Consider the following 5,080-nt stretch of genomic DNA (forward strand, 5'->3'; position numbering starts at 1 on the left):
AACATGGTGCTCAACGCTATATATTATTTCCCAATGATGTATGGCTATCCTATGATGTTTGAGTAGATCTGTTTTGTCCTATGGGCTATTTGATGATCAAGATTGGTTTAACTTGCATGTTTTATTATTGGTGTTTTCCTATGGTGCTCTCCGTGTCGCGCAAGCGTGAGGGATCCCCGCTGTAGGGTGTTGCAATATGTTCATGATTCGCTTATAGAGGGTTGTGTGAGTGAATGAAACACAAACCCGAGTAAGGGGGTTGTTGCGTATCGGATAAAGAGGACTTGATGCTTTAATGCTATGGTTGGGTTTTACCTTAATGATCTTTAGTAGTTGCGGATGCTTGCTAGAGTTCCAATCATAAGTGCATATGATCCAAGTAGAGAAAGGAAGTCAGCTTATGCCTCTCCCTCATATAATATTGCAATAATGATTACCGGTCTAGTTATCGATTGCCTAGGGACAAATAATTTTCTCGTAACAAAAAGCTCTCTACTAAAACTAATTTAGTTGTGTCTTTATCTAAGCAGCCCCTACTTTTTATTTACGTGCTCTTTATTATCTTGCAAACCTATCCAAAAACAGCTACAAAGTACTTCTATTTTCATACTTGTTCTAGGTAAAGCGAAGGTCAAGCATGCGTAGAGTTGTATCTTTGGTCGATAGAACTTGAGGGAATATTTGTTCTGCCTTTAGCTCCTTGTTGGGTTCGACACACTTACTTATCAAAAACTGTTGTGATCCCCTATACTTGTGGGTTATCACACATCGGGGTAGAAAACAAGAGGAGATGTAGGGTGTGTCACATGCATGGATAGGACAGCTAGCAGAAGACTTCCCACCTCGTGCAAAACAGTGTATTTGCGTCATTGTAGGTTCTTATGTAAAAGTCACCCATACCGAAAGATGAAAGCTGAATTTGATGGTACCGTAGAGGCAGGTGCGGGCCAAGACCCTATGAAGGGGAGGTGGTCCACAACATGGCTAAAAAATTAATGTTGTGCTTGGCAAGAACCACCCTTTGACGGTGAAACTAACACCCAAGGATCAACTGTTTAAGAAGAAATCAGTGTTCTGGAAATTACCTTACCGGGAGATTCTACGTGTACGTCACCACATCGATGTCATGCACGTAGAGAATAATGTATGTGAAAGCGTCCTTGGGACTCTGCTCAAGATTAAAGGTAAAAGAAAGGATGGTGACGGTTCACGGCTCGATGCTGATCAATCACAACGCAAGAGTGAAGCAGAAGATGAAGACAAATTCATCAAAGCTCGCCAGAGTTACAATTTCAGTACAAAAGAAGCAACACAGTTCTTCACCTATTTGTTGTCAGTTAAGACACCCTCTTCCTACTGCGCAAACATCAGAAGTCTTGTGGATGTAAGCTCAGGTAAAATGAAGTTGGGACACATGAAGTCACATGATTGCCACATAATGTTGACACAAATCCTCCCAGTGGCCATCAGGAATCTGATGGACAAAGATATAAGAAACACACTCATTGACCTATGTGATTTCTTGAACCAACTATGGCAGAAAGTTGTAGATCCTGAAGAGTTGGATCATATGCAAGATGATATTGCAAGAATATTGTCCAACCTAGAGATGTTTTTCCCACCGTCATTCTTTGATGTCATGGTCCATCCCACTTTGCACCTTGTCGATGAGATAAAGTATTGTGGTCCTGTGTTTCTTCGCAACATGTAACCCTTCGAGCAGTTCATGGGAATGCTGAAGCGCTTTTGTCGGAACTGAAACCATCCAGAGGCAAGCATCCTACAAGGTTATACCGCGGAGGAGGTGGTTGAGTTTTACACCGGATACATGAAACAAAGACCTATAGGTTTGCACCTCTCTCGCCACGAGGGAAGGCTGAAAGGTAAGTCGGTCCTTGCTGGCATGCAAATGGCTGCACCCAGAGAATTGGCAGAGAAAGCCCATTTGACGATACTGCTTACCAGCACAGTTCTCATCGCTAATGCCAAAGAACACTTGGCGGAGATACACCAAAGAGTCTTACCAATGGTGCCTTCATCAGATGTGGAGATGAAGGAGCACACTAAGAACTACGCCGAGTGGCTGAAGAATCGTTTGGAACAAGGATCCATCGATGACATTGCTACGTGGTTGGCACAAAAGCCATCACCTACGGTGCTGACGTACCAAGCATATGACATAAATGGTTACACGTTCTACACTGAATAACGTGATAAGAAGACCTCGTATCAGAATAGCTCTGTTCGAATAGAATGCATGACTATAAATGAAGCTGATAAAAGGGTATACTATGGAACCATCAAAGAGATTTGGGAGCTTGACATGTGAAAGTTAAGGTGGAATTATTCAGTTGCGCATGGATCCCCTTGGTCAGGTAAGGATTGATGAGTACAGGAAGACCTGTGTTAACAGGACAACGATGGCATATCACGCAGACCCATTCATTCTTGCCAGCAATGCTACCCATATTTTCTTTGTGGAAGACCCCTTGCATAAGAACAGCCATTTTAGCGACGCATGGGAAGAGAAGGGTACTGGATGTCGATGATGTGTTGCCGATCAGGATGAGTACGATGAATTTGATGAGTTGCTAGCCAAGGGATCACGCACCCGTGTAATAGCGCAGCGTAAAATCATCAAAAACCCCAAGTTTATTCAGGGTCAACTTAATGATCCCAGTTCCCCATGTACATGGGAATTAAGCTGTAAGAATAGTCTTTATGCCTACCCTACAACTTAATTCGTTCAATTTAGAATTGTCGCGTGTACTAAATTTGTGAGTTATGCCCGGTTTTTGTGACACCCCAAAATTTTAACCTTCTTTTATTAATTAAAATTTTTCCAGGAAATTTGAACTTTTAATTTTTTGGATTTTCTTTTGATTTCAGATCCATCCTTTTCCTTATTATGGAGTTTTTACCTCAAGTGAAATACTTTCCAAAAATATTATTGGACTTGTTTAACCTCTCAAGAAAACATTTCTATTATCAGTGGAATTGATTTGCACAATTATTTCTCTCTGAGCTTTATTCCCTAAAATGATTTTTCCTTTAGTTTTGGAGCTCTTTTGAACTTCAACCAATTGATAAATTTATTTAAAATTTTCACCAAAATTTGGAGATGTCATGATATGTTTTTAAATCACTTTTATGCAAAAATATATTTCATTCATTTAATATTTTGAGCTCCACACCAAGTTTCCAAATCTGGTCCAGAGAGCAATTTTGCACTACGACCCCGACCGCCTATTTAAGGAGCCCCGAGCCTCTCCGAAACCTCAGGCGAGCTCAAGCCACCCCACCTAGCACTCCCGTAGCAGCCAATCAACCAGGGAAGGCCTTCTTCCCCATCTCCGGCTAGTACAGCCGCCGCCGCCCTCCGGTCCATTCAGTAGGAACCCGAGCCCCTCCCGTCCAACCAGTGCCACCATGTGATTCCCCTCGACCATGCGGAGCTGCCCGACCCCTCAAACGCGATCAAAACCCACCGTAACCCAATTCCCCAATCATGCCCGAAGCTTCCTCCGCCGCGGAGCTCGCCGCCGGCGACTCCCTTCGTCCCCACCTACCTAATGACCACCGGGAGGACCGCCCCGGTCTTGCGGATCCATCCCAACCCTCTGGAGCCGGCGGGGAGCCACCGTTCTCCGGTGTTGATCGCCAGAGCCCTCACCTCTATTCGGCCAGAGGAGGACGAAGGCGGGGCGACCGGTCAAACCTGACCAGTGGGCCCCCTGGACCCACTATCAGCGACCCCGATCGAGTCCATGCTGGCGTAAGTGGAAGTGCAAACCCCCGAGTACGTCTCCTCTGCTTCGAAGACGTATTCTGCCCGAAACGTTTTCCCTTTTTCTGTTTTATTAAAAAAACAGAATTGACTAAATTTTGACTGGCTATAACTTTTAAAATATAAATCCAAATGACTTGATTCTTTTTCTGTTGTTCCTCAAATATGGTCTAGTTTATTTTCATATTTATTTCAAAATTTTCCAAGCAACTTTTTTGTATTGTTTTTAAACTATGTGTTAATTTAAATATTTCCAAAAATAGGATTTGTTGGAGAGAGAAGAAAACTTTCAAAGTTTTGGAATGTACCCTGCCTATCCACAACTTGAAGGCAAGCATTCTGAACCTTGGCATAATGTTTTGTGGGTTGTTCGATATGGTTATAACACCACCTCGACATGAAGCGTTGGTTATTTTTATATGATGATATGATCATACACCTTGAGGGCATAAATGAAAATTCTTGCTGTTGGAAATGGATAAGCTTGTGATAGCAATCACCCTCATATGCCTCTCATGTCTACCAGGAAGGACCCAGGAAAGTCTCTGTCTTGTGTAGGCACGACCTTGTCCCTTGTCGAGACGGTTATGACCGGTAGGGCAGGGGGAGGTATGATAAGTGGTGGTTGTGTCTGATGGCTGTGAAATATAATTCTTGAGCTAACCATGCAGGAAATACTTAAGCCTCCTGAGTCGGCCGTAGATCGAGTCTTGTTCCAGTAACCCCCATACTTGTTTCGTGCTGCCACTTGCCCCTGCCGTAGGTAGGGTACGGTTCAGTAAGTTGTCAACCCCTGTCCTATCACACACCGTACAGAGAGGCCATGGTGGAAGATACCGGTTGTAGCTGGTAGGCATGCCACCTGGTCCGGGGCATGGGTGTTTTCGGTTGGGACCGAGAGGGGAGACCACCCCTTAGAGCGTGCGATAAAAATTTGATCACATGCTAAGCGAGGTTGTAGCCTCCCCACTTAGAATTTTGCTTAACAGGTGTCTGGGTGATTCCAGACACGAGTAAAGTTAAGCTGGTGTGTGCAAGTCAGGCGTGTTTTCGACTAAAAGACTGTAGATGGAATTAGTTCCGATGGACGAAGGAAATCCGTTACTCGTGGGTAAAGAGTACACCCTTTGCAGAGATATTGAACCGATTCGAATAGCCGTGTCCATGGTTAAGGACCACAGTCTGGGATGGGTCAAGTGTCGGTCTTCGGAGGAGAAACTACTAAACCAGAATATGGATCATAACTTGTGACGTATGATGATTATGATTATTATTTTTATGGACTAATCATTT

The sequence above is a fragment of the Triticum urartu genome, chromosome 7A (assembly GCF_056163025.1).
Source record: "Triticum urartu cultivar PI428250 chromosome 7A, HENAU_Tu73, whole genome shotgun sequence".
NCBI classification, from domain to species: domain Eukaryota; kingdom Viridiplantae; phylum Streptophyta; class Magnoliopsida; order Poales; family Poaceae; genus Triticum; species Triticum urartu.